The sequence below is a fragment of the Gopherus flavomarginatus genome, chromosome 2, assembly GCF_025201925.1.
Source record: "Gopherus flavomarginatus isolate rGopFla2 chromosome 2, rGopFla2.mat.asm, whole genome shotgun sequence".
Taxonomy (NCBI): Eukaryota; Metazoa; Chordata; order Testudines; family Testudinidae; genus Gopherus; species Gopherus flavomarginatus.
The window spans coordinates 136,177,508-136,197,239 of record NC_066618.1 but is presented as its reverse complement, the minus strand read 5'-3'; positions in this window follow the sequence as shown (position 1 = coordinate 136,197,239).

The window sequence follows — 19,732 nt, the reverse complement described above, 5'->3', positions numbered from 1 at the left end:
TTCAGCAGTTCAAACTGACCAGGCTCCAGCTACAGAAAATGGACTTAGAGCTAAGTACTGTTGTTAATTAACTGGGCTCGGAAATTTTTGTTGTGATGGTGCATGACCAATTTGAGGATTTTTAATTCAGTGGAAAGAAAATATGCAGCACTACTTCTCAATGCTATCAACGTGAGTTTTTGTCCTCATAAAAGAAAACAGTTTGAAGATGTCTGACAAGGTAGGTACACTGTAGGAAGCCATTAATTTTGCATTGAAACATTTTTTGTCATAACTGATAAATTTACAGCTTGCCTACATCACGGACTGAATGCTTACAATGTGCTGTTTGAACACTTTAGAGTCCTGTTTAAACTGGGTTCACTCGATGTTAATGAAGTTCACAGATGTGCAACAGAACTTACGCTCAAGACTTTCCTGACAAACTCTTCCAGTTTCAGTTATTTGCACAAAATGAGACCAATATTTCACTAGATGGCCTGCTTCAGATGCTGTGGCAAAGTTGTCTCTGCTGCACATTTTCTCATGTTGATATTGCTGTATGAATTTTTCTCACACCACCAATGACTAACTGTGAAGGAAAATGGTTATTTTCAAAGCTGACTAAGATAAAAATATGAACTGAACTTCATAGTATAGCAAAGCCCCTTGAATGCTTTGTTCCTCATGGCAGTAGAATCAGAGTCGGTCCAAGAAATGAACTTTGATGACCTGATCACTGATTTTAGTTTCCTTAAAGCTAGGGGGGAAACAGCAGCATAAAATATGTATACATTTTTGTGTTGCTTTTAAATTCAGAAAAATGCCCAAAGCAAAGATATGGTTTTTTCACCTAACAGACACACCATTTGTTACATTACATTAAATATAGTGTAAATTTGTTACTGTATTTTGTAGCTGTGTTTAAAATAAATTGTTTTATCTCTACAACTACTATTTTTGCTGTTAGGTGTATCAAAAATTTATATTGTACATCTCTACCTCGATATAACACTGTCCTCAGGAGCAAAAAATCTTACCATGTTATAGGTGAAACCGCATGATATTGAACTTGCTTTGATCCACCAGAGTGCGCAGCCCCACCCCCCAGAGCGCTACTTTATCCCATTATATCTGAATTTGTGTTATATCGGGTCATGTTATATTGAGGTAGAGGTGTAGTAATTAATCTTAGGAATAAGCCTAATTATAACTTGGGCTGTTGAGAACAGAGTGTTGGTATGAAATATTACATTTATATGAAATATCAGAGAACAGAATAGTGTATATCAGGTTTCCAAAGGTAACTCTTTCGATACCAATGACTATATTTGTTTTTCTGTCAATTGTTTTGGAGAAGATCTGGTAAGAGGAAGTCTGAACAAAGTTGGGTAGTAATTTTAGGTGATCATTAATTCCACTTCAGTGAATACAGTTATATCTATTCCACTACACTTGGCTTCAACAGCAGTCTTTGTGCAAAACCAAATTGCTCTGTTTTCACTCCTCTCTAGCGAACTTGTCTTTTTTTTCTCTGTTGGTGCTTGCATGGCATTGCTAAGGTATCTAGTGTCTAAACTGACATGCAGCATCAAGCAGGCAGTCCTTCTGTGGAAATCCATTAGCCGGAGTGGCTCTATGTTTTTTGCCGCCCCAAGCACGGCAGTCAGGCAGCCTTCGGCGGCGTTTCTGCGGGAGGTCCGCCAGTCCCGTGGATTCGGCAGCGGTTCTGCGGGTGATCTGCCAGTCCCACGTTTGGCATACCTGCTGCCAAATTGCCACCGACCTCCCGCAGGCATGCCACGAGGGCTCCCTGACTGCCGCCCTCACAGCGACCGCCATGCAGCCCCCCTCCGCCCGACCTCGGCCTGCCACCCCAGACACGCACTTGCTGTGCTGGTGCTTGGAGCCGCCCCTGCATTAACTGTAAATGCTAATTGCTAGCTAAACCTAATTCTTAATAACTGGCTATGACATGTGTGTTGTTCCCTTATTCTGTTAATTCTTTACATGGCATGTTTTTAATCACACCAGAAAAAATATTTGTTTTAACCAGAAGGTTGGGGGGCAGGGGGTATTAGAGAGACCCAAGAATTCTTAATCTGTTCCTGCTCTTAAGCAGCCTCTGAACACATCTACAGGACTGGGCGCCACAGGAAAGATAAGTGGATGAATGTGTACACATCCCCAGAGACACCTAGGAACTGTGTTGATGAGCTGTGTTGATGAACATTACCAGTAGAATGTTAGGCACCTACATGATTAGGGGGGCAGCTGAGCAGTGGTTTTGTGAATGCCAGTGTCACCTAAATATTGGATTTAAGCAACCTAAGTCCCTGCTGTGAATCTAGTCGTAGGAGTATCAAACTATTCAGACAAAAAGCTCTTTCAGGATTTAAGCGTTTCTCACTATAAAGTCATACTTGCTTTTAGCTGGAGGAGCAATTCAGTCTTTTCTTGTAAATTAATTTAGTGCATGTGGAAGCTACTGGACACTTGGGATAGTTAATTGGCCCTATCGCACATACAGAACTCTTCACCTCAAATCTTAAAGCATTAAATAGAGAAAGCTCACAATACCCTGTGAGTTAAGTATTGTCATTACTTTTCCATAGTAAAGAATTATAAAGCATCCATGTGCATTTTTCCTAACAAATGGAATTTGTTAGGAAACAAATGGTTTTATACTCTCCTTAAACAACAATAAAGGCTTTCAAAGAGTGATAGAAATTGAAACAGGAGTCAGCTAGCTTCAGGAACCAAAATGTTTTGGCAATCACTCTCAAGTTGCTCTGTCTTCACATTAATTAGTGTTCTAGTTTAGTTTATTTATTTGCAATAATATATTTTGTGTCTAATCCTAGACATGGCTAGTCTATAAAACCCAAGAAAATCAGTGTCCTCCAGTTTAGCCCTTGTGCATATATTATGAGTTAACTATTACCTCTTCAGTTTCTAAATTAATTCCACTGTGGAAAGCACATATCTAAGCCCTGGTCTACACTACAAGTTTAGGTCAAATTTAGCAGCATTAGGTTGATTTAACCCTGCATCCACACGGCCAAGCCTGTCGACTTAAAGGGCTCTTAAAATCATTTTCTGTACTCCTCCCCGGCAAGGGGTTTAGCACTAAAATTCACCTTGCTGGGTCGAATTTGGGGTAGTGTGGACGCAATTCGACGGTATTGGCCTCCAGGAGTTATCCCAAAGTGCTCCATTGTGACCGCTCTGGACAGCACTCTCAACTCAGATGGACTGGCCAGGAAAAGCCCCAGGACTTTTGAATTTCATTTCCTTTTTGATCAGCACAGATGACTTTGCAGAGCTCATCAACACAGGTGACCATGGAGTCCCAGAATCACAAAAGAGATCCAGCGTGGATCGAATGGAAGGTACTGGATCTGATAGCTGTATGGGGAGAAGAATCCGTGCAGGCAGAACTCCATTCCAAAAGATGAAATGCCAATATTTTTTTTTCCTCCTGCAGCTGCAAATGTTTCTACCCTCCCCCTATCATCTCCGTTCCAGAGGCTACCACAGATTAGAAGGTGAAAAAAATGCACTCGCAATGAGATGTTCTCAGAGCTCATGCAGTCTTCCCGCACTGAAAGAGATCAGCAGAATGCATGGCGGCAAATAATGGCAGAATCCAGGAAAGTATTAAATGAACGCAATGAAAGGAGGGAGGAGCTGAGAGGAGGCAGGATGCAATGCTGAAGCTAATGGGGGAGCAAACTGACATGCTCAGGCATCTGGTGGAGCTGCAGGAAAGGCAGAAGGAGCACAGGCCACTGCTGCAGCTCCTGTATAACTGCCTGCCCTCCTCCCCAAGTTCCATATCCTCCTCACCCAGACATTCAAGAACACGGGGTGGGAGACTACGTGCACCCAGCCACTCCACCCCAGAGGACTGCCCAAGCAACAGAAGGCTGGCATTCAATAAGTTTTGAATTGTAGTGTGGCCTTGTCCTTCCTTCCTCCTTTCATCCACCATCCCACCTGGTGCTCAGGGCCGGTGCAAGGAAGTTTCGTGCCCTAGGCAAAACTTCCACCTTGTGCCCTCCCCCCAACCCCGTGGCAGCTCCCTGCCCTCCCCTCTGCCCTGAGGTGCCCCCCTCATGGCAGCTCCCCCCCCACACTGAAGCACCCCCCCACTGCAGCTCCCCCCGCCCTGGGGAGCCGTGCGGCACCTCCGCACTCCAGCTCACCTCTGCTCTGCCTCCTCCCCGAGCACGCCACCCCGCTCTAATTCTCCTCCCAGGCTTGTGGCGCCAAACAGCTGATTAGTGGTGCAAGCCTGGGAGGCGGGAGAAGTGGAGCAGCGACTGCGCTCTTGGGGAGGAACACTGTAAAAAAAATTGGGGACACCGCTTTTTGGTGCCCCCAAATCTTGGCGCCCTAGGCAACTGCCTAGTTCACCTTAATGCTAGCACCGGCCCTGGAGATGGGGTCAGGGTGGTGTCCAGCTCAGAGGGCCTGGGTTCGGAGCTGAGGGGTCAGGGCTGTGAGGAGGATGGGGTCGGGAGGCAATGCCCTGCCCCAGCCTCTTACCATGCCTCTTACCCCCTCTCCCAGGAGCCTCCAACATACTTGTAGGGCAGAGGGAGCCTCCAACATACTCATGGAGGCCCCTGTGGGACCCGGAGCAAATTGCCCCACTTGCCCCCCCATCCCCGGGCAGCCCTGAGTTCAGATACCGGGCATGACAGAGGCTGGAGCAGGGAGAGAGGGGCACTGTGGCAGCTCAGCTCTGCAGGCTGCCATTCTCTCCAGCCGCCCACGCACAAGGGGAGCAGGAGCAGGGACCAGCCAAGGATCAAGGGGGCAGGAGCATAGGTGCCTGAGGCCAAGCTGTGGGTAAGCACTTACCTTGCCCAAGGCACGAGCTTCGGGGTCCTCTTTCTTTCTCCGCTCCACCAGACTGCTGCCTGAGGGTCTTTTCTTCTCCATGCCCCCTGCTGGGGCTGACCGTGGAGACTGAGCCAGGAAGCAGCAGCCCCTTTCCTCCAGAAGCCCTTCTGTCGCGCTCGTCATCATGTCAAGTGCGCTAAGCAGAGCTGCAGAGCTCTGCCCAGCCGCTGGTGCCACCGCCTGCAATGAGAAGAATCACATGGGATGGAGCGGCCGCTGCGCTGGGAGGGAGAGGGAGTCTGAGCCACCAGCAGGCAGCCCAGGAGTTCCCCTGGATCAGCGCGCCACCCGCAGCCCAAACCCTTGGTCTGCCTCTTGGCAGCGGTGCGCTGACCCAGGGGAACCCCTAGGCTGTCTCTCGGTGGTGGTGTACTGACCCAGGGGAACCCCTAGGCTGGCTTCCAGTGGCTCAGACTCCCTCTCTCTCCCAGTGCAGCGGCCACTGAAATGCTTTAAAAAAAATTGGGGGCACCGCTTTTTGCAAATCTTGGTGCAACCACCTCGTTGGCCTAAATGGTAGCACCGGCCCTGCCGGTGCTTCCCTCCTTTCCCACCCCTCCCGGGCTATCTTGTGAGTTTTCCCCCTATTTGTATGATGAATTAATAAAGAATGCATTATTTGGAAACAATAATGACTTTATTGCCTCTGAAACTGGTGATTGAAGGGTGGAGGTTGGTTGGCTCATAAGCAAGTAGAGTCAACCAAGGGGGCAGGTTTTCATCAAGGAGAAACAAAGAGAACTGTCACACCATAGCCTGGCCAGTCATGAAACTGGTTTTCAAAGCTTCTCTGATGCTCAGGGCACCCAGCTGCGCTCTTCTAATCATCCTGGTGTCTGGCTGCATGTAATCACCTGCCGGGCAATTTGCCTCAACCTCCCACCCCACCATAAACGTCTCCCCCTCACTCTCACAGAAATTGTGGAGCACACAGCAAGCAGCAATAATAATGGGAATATTGGTTTCACTGAGGTCTAACCTAGTCAGTAAACTGAGCCAGCGCACTTTTAGATGTCCAAATGCACATTCTACTACCATTCTGCACTTGCTCAGCCCATAGTTGAACTGCTCCTTACTACTGTCCAGGCTGCCTGTGTATGGCTTCATGAGCCATGGCATTAAGGGGTAGGCTGAGTCCCCAAGGATAACTATTGGCATTTCAACATCCCCAATGGTAATTTTCTGGTCTGGGAAGCAAGTTCCTTCCTGCAGCTCATAGACTCATAGACTCATAGGTCAGAAGGGACCAATATGATCATCTAGTCTGACCTCCTGCACAAGGCAGGCCACAGAACCCTACCCATCCACTTTTATAACAACCCCTAACCCAGGACTGAGTTATTGAAATCCTCAAAATTGGTTTGAAGACCTCAAGCTGCAGAGAATCCACCAGCAAGCGACCCATGCCCCACGCTGCAGGGGAAGGCGAAAAACCTCCAGGGCCCCTGCCAATCCGCCCTGGAGGAAAATTCCTTCCCGACCCCAAATATGGCGATCAGCTAAACCCTGAGCATGTGGGCAAGACTCACCAGCCAGCACCCAAGAAGGAATTCTCTGCAGTAACTCAGTTCCCATCCCATCCAACATCTCCCCGCAGACCATTGAGCAGACTTATCTGGTGATAATCCAAGATCAATTGCCCAAATTAAACTATCCTATCATAACATCCCCTCCATATACTTATCAAGCTTAGTCTTAAAGCCAGATAAGTCTTTTGCCCCCACTACTTCCCTTGGAAGGCTGTTCCAGAACTTCACTCCCCTAATGGTTAAAAACCTTCGTCTAACTTCGAGTCTAAACTTCCTAATATCCAGTTTGTACCCGTTCTTCCTCGTGCCTACATTAGTACTAAACTTAAATAATTCCTCTCCCTCCCTAACGTTAACCCCCCTGATATATTTATATAGAGCAAGCATATCCCCCTGCAGCCTTCTTTTGGCCAGGCTAAACAAGCCAAGCTCTTTGAGTCTCCTTTCATAAGGCAGGTTTTCCATTCCTCGGATCATCCTAGTAGCCCGTCTCTGGACCTGTTCCAGTTTGAATTCATCCTTCTTGAACATGGGACACCAGAACTGCACACAATATTCCAGATGGAGTCTCACCAGCGCCTTATATAACGGTACTAACACCTCCTTATCCTTGCTGGAAATACCTCGCCTGATGCATCCTAAAATCGCATTTGCTTTTTTAACAGCCGTATCACATTGGCAGCTCATAGTCATCCTGCTATCAACCAATACCCCAAGGTCCTTCTCCTCCTCTGTCGCTTCCAACTGATGAGTCCCCAACGTATATCTAAAATTCTTATTATTAATCCCTAAGTGCATGACCTTGCACTTTTCACTATTGTATTTCATCCTATTACTATTACTCCAGTTTACAAGGTGGTCCAGATCTTCCTGAATAGTATCCCTGTCCTTCTCCGTGTTAGCAATACCCCCCAGCTTCGTGTCATCCGCAAACTTTATTAGCACATTCCCGCTCTTTGTGCCAAGGTCAGTAATAAAAAGGTTAAATAAGATCGGTCCCAAAACCGATCCTTGAGGGACTCCACTAGTGACCTCCTTCCAGCCTGACAGTTCACCCTTCAATACCACCCGCTGGAGTCTCCCCTTTAACCAGTTCCTTATCCACCTTACAACTTTCATATTCATCCCCATCTTTTCCAATTTAGCTAACAGTTCCCCATGTGGAACCGTGTCAAACGCCTTACTGAAATCGAGGTAAATTAGAACTACCGCATTTCCTTTATCCAAGTAATCCATCACCTTCTCAAAGAAGGAGATCAGATTGGTTTGGCACGATCTGCCTTTAGTAAATCCATGTTGCAATTCGTCCCAATTACCATTGACCTCTATGTCCTTAACTACTTTCTCCCTTAAAATTTTTTCCAAGACCTTACATACTACAGACGTCAAGCTAACAGGCCTATAATTACCCGGATCACTTTTGTTCCCTTTCTTAAAAATAGGAACTACGTTAGCAATTCTCCAGTCGTACGGCACAACCCCCGAGTTTATCGATTGCTTAAAAATTCTCGCTAACGGGCTCGCAATTTCACGCGCCAGTTCCTTTAATATCCTCGGACGGAGATTGTCCGGGCCCTCCGATTTTGTCCCATTAAGCTGTTCAAGTTTGGCCTCTACCTCAGTTGCGGTAATATCCACCTCCATATCCACATTCCCGTTTATCATCCCTCCATCAACGCTAAACTCCTCACTAGTCTTATTAAAAACTGAGGCAAAGTACTTATTTAGATATTGGGCCATGCCTAGGTTATCCTTAACCTCCATTCCATCCTCAGTGTATAGCGGCCCCACTTCTTCTGTCTTTGTTTTCTTCTTATTTATGTGGCTGTAGAACCTTTTACTATTGGTTTTGATTCCCTTTGCAAGGTCCAGTTCAATGCGGCTTTTAGCCTTCCTCACTTTATCCCTACATGTTCTGACCTCACCAAGGTAGCTTCCCTTGCTAATCCTGCCTTTCTTCCACTCCCTGTAAGCTTTCTGCTTTTTCCTAATCCCCGCTCTGAGTTGCTTGCTCATCCAGCTTGGCCTACAACTCCTGCCCATGGTTCGAATAGACCAGAGTTCCTGAAGATGCGAGCATCATGCACCTTTCCCGGCCATCCCACACTGATGTTGGTAAAACGTCCCTTGTGATCTACCAGTGCTTGCAGCACCACTGAAATGTACCCCTTGCGGTTTATGTACTCGCTGCCATGGTGGTCCAGTCCCAAGATAGGGATATGGGTTCCATCTATCGCCCCACCACAGTTAGGGAACCCCATTGCAGCAAAGCCATCCACTATGACCTGCACATTTCCCAGAGTCACTACCCTTGATAGCAGCAGCTCAGTGATTGCTTTGACTACTTGGATCACAGCAGCCCACAGTTGATTTATCCACTCCATATTGATTCCCAACTGACCTGTAGCTGTCTGGCATTGCAAACTGCCAGAGGGCTATCATCACTCGCTTCTCAACTCTGAGGGCTGCTCTCATCTTGGTATTCTGGCACTTCAGGGCAGGGGAAAGCAAGTCACAAAGTTCCGTGAAAGTGCCCTTATGCATAAGAAAGTTTCACAGCCACTGGGAATATTCCCAGACCTGCAACACTACATGATCCCACCAGTCTGGGCTTGTTTCCCGAGCCCAGAATCAGCGCTCCACAGCATGAACCTGCCCCATTACCACCATGATGTCCAAATCGCCAGGGCCCGTGCTTTGAGAGAAGTCTGTGTCCATGTCCTCATCGCTATTGTGATCGCACTGTCATTGCCTCATCGCCTGCTTTTCAGGGTCTGCACATACTGCAAGATAATGCACAATGTGTTTACAATGCTCACAACAGCAGCAGTGAGCTGAGCGGGCTCCATGCTTGCCATGGTACGGTGTCTGAAGGAGAGCAGGAAAACAGAGTTGCAGTGGAATCGGTGGATAACGATGGATGCCACGAGAATAGATATTTATACAGAATGATGAGAGGACCTGCAAGGTGGATTCATGGCACCAGGAGAGCAGAGTTGCAGCCGAAGTGGTGGAGGACGGTGGTTAGCACCGGGCACATTTCCCAAGGAAGAACACACATACCAGGAGACCATGACAGACAACATGGAGAAATTTGCCACTGAGGCAAGAGCAGGAGAGCAGAGTTGCAGAAGAAGCAGTGTATGATGACAGTTAACAGTCCTATGGCACCATCTGTTGCCAGCAGCACCCAGGACACAACAGCAGCGGTATTGGTGAGCTAAGCTGAGCAGGCTGCACACTTGTTGTGTTATGGCATCTGCGTGGAAAAAAGGCGCAAAACGATTGTCTGCCGTTGCTTTCACAGAGGGAGGGGAGACTGACGACATGTACCCAAAACCACCCACGACAATGTTTTTGCCCCATCAGGCAGTGGGAGCTTAACCCAGAATTCCAATGGGTTAAGCAGGAACTGTGGGATAGTTACCCGCAGTGCACCACTCTGTAAGTCAATGCTAGCCACGGTAGTAAGGACGCGCTCCACCAACTAAATGTGCTTAGTGTGAACATATGCAATTGACTGTATAAAATCGATTTCTAAAAATCGACTTCTATAAAATTGACCTAATTTCATAGTGTAGACATACCCTAAGTTACTACTCCCACTTCACAGTTGGGTAAACCAAGACTGAATTCTGTGTTTATTCTATACAGTACCAGCTATCATACGTCAGGCCTGAGCTGGAAGGTTCATTTCTAGCAGAAAAAGAACTGTTTATTAAATTCCAAACCCACTCAGTGCTCGGCCCCTCAACTGAGAGTGCTAATAAAGGTGTCAAGTAGTGTCAATTGTGATGTCAGCACCAGTGCATTAGGAATTGTACTGAGGCCACCATTTTATATTTTGTAGGCCAGAAAGCAGTGTCATTGGACTGAAATTATTTCCATTCCTTTCCAGCTACTTGTGAACTAGTTTCCTAATGATGAAAGGCTTCATATCTCATTACTCCTGAATCAGTCAGTTCACCCTACTTCTTTTATATTTCTTTTAAAATAAGTTTAAACTTTAAAATGATTTCTTGCGCCAATTAACAGTAATTATGGCTTCGCTGTACTTTATTTTTCAATTACATGCTGAATTTTAAAATGGCCCCAAAAATCTAAAATTAACTATAATTAATCTTAAGAATTTCAAGACTGACCCTATCAAATTCATTAGGTCAGATTCTCAGCTGGGATACACTGGTGCAGCTCTAGTGACTTGGATGGAGACATACCAGTTTTCATCTGCTGAGGATCTGGCATACTGATTTTCAGTATCTCAACTTTGTAAGCAGACAAAGGTGCAAAAAACAAATTCAGTTGCCTCAGACTAAAGTTCAGTGCCCAAAGGAAAAGATGATGTAGGGCTATTTTTCGATTTTCAAAAGGCATTAACATTTGATTATATTTATTTCACTAACAGCTGTTTCCATAAAAAAAAAAGAAAAAGGAAAAAAAAAAGGTCAAGTAACTCAGAATACCACCACAATACCAGCTCTACCAACTGATTGAAGATCTAAGGGGGAAGACACTGTCAATCATGAAGCAGAGAAACAGAAGTTTCCAAATCACTGAAATACATTCAATCCAGTTGATTTTCATCTCTTCTTTTCTAGATAAGAATGTTCAGGAGCCGGCCACGTGGTTAGGGTCCCCAGTGCAAATGTGGAGATGGAACTGTTCTGAAACTGCAAACCAAAAATAAGGATGGGGTAGGCAGGGATTGAGGGGAAAATATGGCTGCAAAAGAGAATAATTCTCTCCTTGTCTTCAAAATGTAAGTTGAATGTAGTTTAAAGTGTTAGCCTTTGTGTGTCAGGGGAAATCAAGTTATGCTATTGGCAGTCTATACTTGTCTTGAGATAAAGGCAGGCTGCATTTCTAAATATAAAGATAGAATTGTGCAGCTTTGACTTGGGGAGTATATAGCTGAGTAGAACCAAACAGAGAAGACGGGATGGATTCAGAGGGAGCTGTCATTTCTGCCACAAATTGATCTTTGAAGTTTGTTGGGGGCCCACATGCATCTTTCCCTGCTGAGATAATCAATAGGCTACTGTACCTTTTCATAAAAATGCTACTTGGAAGGGGGTGTCTATCTCTCTGTCTAGGTATCTATACCATGTTAATTTCCATGGCAGACACTGCCAGGGTAAAAATGCCTACCTAAATGCCTATTTAAAATGCCTACCTGTATCACAAGTTGATGAAAGGTGTCCTCTCTCTACCTTGAAGCCACAGAAAATTCTCAGAGTTCTAGTTGAGAGAGTCCTTTATGTGATACACTCAGATGGTGTAGGTTTTCAGCTACAGAGGAATACACACAAATAACCCATTTAAACTGCACAGCTGACGAAAACAGATTCCTTCAGAAGTATGGGCATGATCAAAATGAAAAATCCAAGTTTTTCTAAAAATAGTTTTGTTACAAAAGGAAAATACAAGTAGAGCTGGTTGGAAATGTTCAAATGAAATAGAATTTCATCAGAAAATGCCAGTTCTTCAAAGCCGAAATGTCTTGTGAGAACAGTTCAGATTTGTTTAACGAGAAATCCCAAGTTTCAGCCAGCAATTCAAGTTGTGTACTATCAGATGGTAAAAACCTTTTTTGAAATTGTATGTAGTTACCAGTGCCAGCCTGCAAATTTCACATTTCATAAAACTGCTTCTGCTTTGTCCTTTTGTGTAGCACATTCTTTATTGCTCTTGCCTGCAGCTCTGCTATTCATCAACCTTTTTCAGTGAACTTCTAAACAGAAGGAGATAAAATAAGCCATTTATCAACTCCAGCCATACTAGAACTGCCAATCTCTGAATATAGCCTGGATGAAATCAAGGGTAATATCTCAAAAGAGGTTACGTCACATGAATTATGCAGATGTTCGGTTTAAAGTATCCTGATAAATATGTTGATTGAATGTTTACAAATGGGACCATAAAACAAAGACATTCAATGTAGTCTAAACATTATATTTAGAATAAAACCTAAACCTCTTAGTTTGGAATAATCCGTGGCACTGATCATGCAGCAATAATTATATTGATTTTGTGCATAGATTTTAAAGTATGTTCTACAACTGATGATCTTTTTAGTCGTCTGACCTTGTCAGCCAACTGAGTCTAATGTTCAGTTCATTTTAAGATTACAGCGCTACAGGAAGATGCTGTTTTGGGGGCGGGGGGATTGGGGTTTTTTGTTTTTTTTAAGTTGAGGGGGAGCAAGAGTACTTTTTTTCTGTATTTTGATGGGAGTTTTGAAAGATCTTTTGACTTTGGTAACCTAAGCATCTCTCATCTCCTGCTTCTTCCACCAAATCCCACACTCTGATTAGATGCCTTCGGAAATTACGATAGGCAGTGAGAAACTGGAAATAAAGTCAGCACAATACTGGCTGAGTCCCATAAAGGTTCTACATTTCAATTTTTTATAACCTTGTGTTTTGGAAAGCAGAACACAAGAAAGAATAGTTATCAAGGCTAAGCTAGTGTAAGCTCCTGTAAGCTAGTGTGGTATTTGCTTTCCAGAGTAATAAGCCTGTTTTGATGGAACAATGAAAGATTTATCATGAAAAGATGGAGAAGGCTCTATCAGATTTTGGCCTCCAGTCATCTGAGCACTGATACACAAAAGTGTAAAGAAATATATGCAGAGTTAGGAACAGAAGTGCAGAAGGTGTAAACTATAGGAAGGATGAAACCCCCTGTTTAATATGGTAACCTTTGATGGGGTTTTATTTGTACTGTCAGTTAGGCTTATTCACAGTATTCAGATAAGGAAACCTTACTTTATCACAAGGGTAGGCAACCTATGGCACTCCTCCCTTGAGCTTCTGGATGCTATTGTGATACAAATTTTTATTAATGATAACCTCAAAAGCAGAAAAAATCTTGCTCTTTCCTACTTGTCAAAAGTATGCATTTTCTTCAGTTACCTAGCAGAGTGACCAGCATTAGGGACTGTCTGTTGCCACGGTGAACATGCAAAAAAGCTCTAGTGTTGGCTTGCTGTAAACAAGTTTTTATTCTGATCAGTTGGGCATAAGGAGTACATTTATATACACTTTGAGTGTTAACATTTATCCAAACAAACCATCACTGGCACTTCTTAAAATGACTTCTGAAGAAAATCAGGGGAGAAGATACATAGCTTTCAGCAGACATAAAAGATCATTGAGAAGAAATGCAGTTTCATTTATCATTTCAAAACATGCAGAGAGATTTTTGTCTTCCCACTTCAAAATTGTGAATGAAAGATTTGCTTTACTTAGCACGACTCTTCTCTTCAAAACTAACTGGCTGGGAGCTACTGATGACAATTGTCATTTACCAAGAGTGAAGGATTTTGAAATTAGAACACAGACCACTTGAAATGCTCCTCTATGCCTAAAAATCTGTAGAGCGGTGGAACTATTCAGTTAAAGCAGGGAATTTCAGTGTTAAGGGCAGGGCCAGTTCTGGCTTTTTTGCTGCCCCAAGCAAAAAAAAAAAGAAAAAAACCTGCGGGACAGCCGGAGCCAGGGTGCAAACTTTTGGCTAGCGGGACTCCCTGCGCTGCAGATGTGCCCCGGGAAATGGAGTGTGCGTCCTGGCTAGCAGGGGGGAGGGGGAGGGAGCCGGGTGGAGAGAGAGAAGGGGGGCAGCTAGGGGTTCCTTCAGCCAGGGCACTCACCACTTGGCCCCTCCCGCCATGCCACCTGCCAGGAGGGCTCTGCGCCGCTCCGGTTGGCGGGGAGGGAAGGATGGGGGCTGCTGGGCTTGCTGCAGACCTGACACTGGCTGGGGCAAACGGAGTGCACAACCAGCTCCCAGCAGGGCTCTCCCCTCCTCTGCGCTGCCACCCCCTACAGGGCGGCAGAGTGGTGAACAAAAAAAAAAGAGAAAAAAAGGGTGGCTGTGCCACCCTAGGATTGGACGGAATGCCGCCCCTTATGCCTAAGTGTGTATGTACCATAAAGAGAATGTTCTCACCACTCTGGGAGAGATCTCCCAACAGTGGGATAGGAAGAGAACTTACTGGCTTTAGTGAATCCCATTCTCAGGTGCCTAACTCTCCTCATGCATGGCATAGGGAACTTAGGCACTTAACTCGGGGCTGAGGATTCCACTGGAGCACCTAAAAGCCAGGCATTGCAACACCTCTAGTAATCTACCCAGTTAAATAGCATTAACTGGGGGGATGGGGAATGATTTGGTGATACACTGCCACAGGGAAAGCACTATGTCATTCTGCTTTAGGGGTGAAAAGTGACTTCTCCCATAATTTTGGGTGCAGATTGTGTACCCTTTACTCTGCTACAACCCGTGTGGGTGGAGCTCACCATACACACCTCCATGCACTGGCCAGTACATAAGGGAATTGGAGCTATAGCTATGCCTTTCTTCCTGAGCCATCCTTTTCTCCTTTGAGGCATGTAGGCTCTCAAGGAAGTATGGAGGGAGCAGAAGCTGCCATTCTGCCTGACTGTTATAGGGGGCATGCAAAGAATAGACCGCTCCATGTGCACTTCTCTCTTCTGTAGGACAAGGAAATTCATTCTGGCCCACTGTAAGACCTGGTCCACACTACGCTGTTAAACCGATTTCAACAGCGTTAAATCGATTTAGTGCTGCACCCATCCACACTACACTGCTCTTTATATTGATTTAAAGGGCTCTTTAAATCGATTTCTGTACTCCTACAAAATGAAAGGAGTAACGCTAAAATCGATACTACTATATCGATTTAGGGTTAGTGTGGACGCAAATCGACATTATTGGCCTCATTCTTTTACAGTAGCTACCCAGAGTGCACTGCTCCAGAAATCGACGCTAGCCTCGGACCACAGACGCACACCACCGAATTAATGTGCCTAGTGTGGACGCGCACAATCGACTTTATAATATCTGTTTTATAAGATCGGTTTAAGCTAATTCGAATTTATCCTGTAGTGTAGACGTACCCTAAGTGTAAGAGTGAAATTCTCTGCTGGAGCAAACGGGTGCAGCTCTATTGAACTCTGTTGGGTTGAGCCACTTATACTAGCTTAGGATTTGGCTTTAAGTGTTAAGATCACAGGAAATTTGGATTTGTTTGAACCTCTATAATTCAAGAACAATGGACTTCAAAGGAAGTGCTTACTGACACCATACCAAATAGGTGCTGTAATTGGTAAGGGAGAATGGATTCTTCTGCATATACCAAGATCCTAACCCCACCCCACCCTAAAGCTGCTGATAAGAACCTCATAACTAACTATTTGGGGAGTGCTGTGCTTCAATCAAAGGGTTAAATGTATTTTCCCAGTCCTCAGCTGCAGTGAGAGAATGGACAGCTTTGTACTGCTGTTCAACGATGTTTTGAAAAGAACTAATGAACGTGGAGCAACTTTTCAAAGAGGACTTTGCAAAGAAGATGTGCAGCATGAGCAGAAGGGACGACAAAGAGCTGTGGAGAGTTGCCCATGGCAGTTTTCAACCGCTGTGAAAGATTTTTCAAGGTGCCACAGCTACAGATGTCAAAACAGGAATCCCAGAAAAGGATTCCTTTTAAAACAAAAAGCAAACTTTAATTTCTTATCTCTAAACTTTATTTTGATCACTAAAACCTATAAATAGGTACAAATTATGAAGACTTAGAAATATGATATGGTTAACTGGCTAATTAACATTACTTAATTAATATATTACACTGCAGCTATCCTAAAGTTCTCACACTGGAGGTTTCCTTTACCAGCAATGGGACTCTAAGATGTTGTTTTGGCCCAGTTGGGATCTCCTGTTAGATAAATGGGTATGTCTCATGCTTCAGGATCTATGCAAGGGTCAGGCTGGATTTTCCTTATAGATACAGCATTTCACAACTGGCTAAAAGCATTATGGGGTTGTTGTTTTTTCTGCCTCCCTCTAATAAAGCAAGTAGTGGCCACAGCCAGAGGCAAGATTTCAGACTTGAAGTGAAATATTTTTCATATAATGTGGCAACTTCTGGGTTCCTGTGCAACAGAAACATGATGATGTGGGAGGGAGGAAAATGAATAAATACTTGCATATAAGGGTTAGTGAGCTCAAATACTGGCTCCAAAGTGTGCTATCCAGCAGTTACACAATACTTATATAGTGCATATGCATTTTCATACAACTTAAATTTTATTGATTAAAAGTTTTGCTTCTTCAGCAAACCCTGGATACTTTGACTACAAATGTTTCCATAAATGGGTCACTTATTAAAATTATTTTTGTATGTGATGTTTGACTGTGACAATGGGAAAGTCACAGATGGAGTTCCTCTGCTGTCAGACTGAACAAGGAGCTTCATCATCATAAGGAAAACAGTATTATCCTTAAACTTACTCTGTTTCTCCCTATGCTTCACTGTAGAGTTTTAATCGAGAAATTCCCCAGCCCCTCCTGCCTGACTTCTGAAAGCACTTTTAAAGAAAGAGTACATATTGCACCTAATCATTAGATCTCTGCAGTAACATAAAGAAAAACATTTCAGTGCTTGGTACTGTCAGGATTATAATCTATTGCCCAATCGAGCCTTTATTCTAATTTTGATTCAAAGTAGCTGTGACGTTGCATTCCATATTTTTATAAAAATACATTTATAAGTGTGGATATGATGTAACTGGAATATGCTTTATGCAAAAGGTCTCTTGTAAGCAGAGCCGGCTCCAAGCACCAGCTAAGGAAGCAGGTGCTTGGGGCGGCCAATACAAAGGGGCAGCAGTCCATCCGCTATTGGGGTGGCATGTCCGTGTCTTCGGCAGGAATTTGGTGGCAGGTCCCTCAGTCCCTCTCTTGAGCTGCTGCCAAAGAGGAAGAGTGGGAGTGCAGGACCCACTGCCGAACTGCTGCTGAAGAATGGAGCAGTGTGTGATAGAGCTGCCACCGAAGTGCCGCCAAAGAGGAAGAGAGGGAGTGCAGGGCCCACCTCTAAACTGCTGCCGAAGAATGGAGCGGTGCGATAGAGCTGCCGCTGAAGTGCCGCCAATTGGCTTTTTTTTTTTCAACGCTTCGGGCAGCAGAAAACCTGCAGCCAGCCCTGCTTATAAGGTATCATTACAAAGCTTATAATCTACTGAGTGTGGTCATCCTATTTGCATGAATGTATCATTCTTATATCTGAAACTAGACATATGAAATATAACTCTGAGGTCCTATTGGCACCTTAGAGACTAACAAATTTATTTGAGCATAAGCTCTCATGGGCTACAGGCCACTTCTTCAGATGCTTAGAATGCATATGTATCTGAAGAAGTGGGCTGTAGCCCACGAAAGCTTATGCTCAGATAAATTTATTAGTCTCAAGGTGCCACAAGTACTCCTGTTCTTTTTGCGGATATAGACTAACACGGCTGCTACTCTGAAATATGACGTCCTATTGTAATAATGCAAAGCATGGGCCATTAATGGTGGTTTGGAATCTTGATGGCTACCATTAACCAGGACAATTGATTGTAAATGGCTCTGTTTACTTGTAAGAGTCCTGTGCTCATGTCACCTGAACTGGAATCCATCTTTAACCTGGTGCTTTTCTATTTAGAAGGAGGGGTGGGAACCCAGAGAGAGGCAAAAGATTCCCACCATATGCCAAAGCTATTTAAGGGAGTGGAACAGAACAAAGGGGGTCCCAGTCATGTGGAATCCCCTGCTTTTCACCTAAGATGCCTGCTGGAACTAACAAGGTCAGTAGCAGGGAAAGGATTGGACCCAGACTAGGAAGGAGTCTAGTCTGTGAAATAAGCGTATTGGAACATCTCTAGGGGTGAGATTTACCTGTATTCAGTTTCTTAATGTATTAGGCTTAGACTTGCATGTTTTGTTTTATTTTGCTTGGTAACTTACTTTGTTCCATCTGGTATTACTTGAAACCACTTAAATCCTACTTCTTATACTTAATAAAATCACTTTTATTTATTAATTAACCCAGAGTAAGTGATTAATACCTGGGGGAGCAAACATCTGTGCATATCTCTCTATCAGTGTTATAGAGGGTGGACAGTTTATGAGTTTACCCTGTATAAGTTTTATACAGAGTAAAATGGTTTTATTTGGGGTTTGGACCCTATTGGTAGCTGGGTGTCTGGGTGCTGGAGATGGGAGCACTTCTTAAGCTGTTTTCAGCTGCAGCTTTGGAGGTGTGTTTCAGACCCTGGGTCTGTGTTGCAACAGGCTTGTGGGTCTGGCTCAAGAAGACAGGGTTCTGAAGGCCCAAACTGGCAGGGAAAATGAGCTCAGAGGTAGTCTCAGCACATTAGGTGAGAAGTCCCAAGGGGATCTCTGTGACTGAAACTATCATAGTAACTGCCATGACTTAATTGCAAATCAAAACGAAAGATGAGAAAATGCTCATAACACTCTCTCTGTTAGGTAACCATCAAAGAGTGTATCAGGTTTTCATAACAATCAACTACATAATACACAATATTTTTTCAAATACATAATGTCATCATCTCCTGACACTTGAGTATATAGACTAGAAATATTCAGACACAGGGGACTCTAAAACAAACCTGAATTGTTCATGTCAAATATTTAAACAAATGTAGTAAAGAATATTTTACATTTAATATTTTAAAACTCTGAGTAAAATACAATAAAAAGAGAGATAATGGTAATGAAGGGTGTCTGTTACAGCTATCCCCCTATTCTATTTTGTTTCTTACAGCTGTCCGCATACTCCATTTTGTTTTTGTTCTCCTCCTGTGGCCGCCCTTCCCTGGCTGTTAAGTTGTTTACCAGGGCCACTGCCCTTCTCAAAGGGAGGGCCCTTTAAGTTGTTTAACAAGAGCCATTGCCCTTCTCAAAGGGATGGCCACTTGTGCTGCGTGCTAAATGGGACCACTGCCCTGTTCAAAGGGTTAGTCTTGTTATCACCTCGTTGAACCTGGGCTCGGTGTAGGGCAGGCAATGTCCAGAGCTGCAAGACCTATTGTGTTTTTAAGATCCTGGGCATGAGTCATAGGCCTCATGTGCTTTTGAGTCACCTATTGCACAGGACTCTGCCCAGACATATTTCTGTGCTCACCTGCAGTTTTTCCCTGTGCCTCTTCCCCTGTGACAGAGAGAGCCTATCAGGATTACTGGCGGGAGACTGCCTAAGTTTGCCTTTAAAAACAGACATTTTTGAAACAAACATCAGAAAGGTTCCTGCATTGCTGCCTGGTCTGATCAGCCAGGGGTTTTGGGGGGTCCTTTCTCCGCTCTTGTTTTATTTTTGAGCGTACCCCCAGTTTTTAACCCCCCCCCCACGAAGAACGAATTGCTACCTGAGAGATCTTGTGATTATTGAGACTGTACGAGCCCTGCTTGCTTCTTCTGATGTTGCTGCTGCTTCTGCCTTTGCTGCT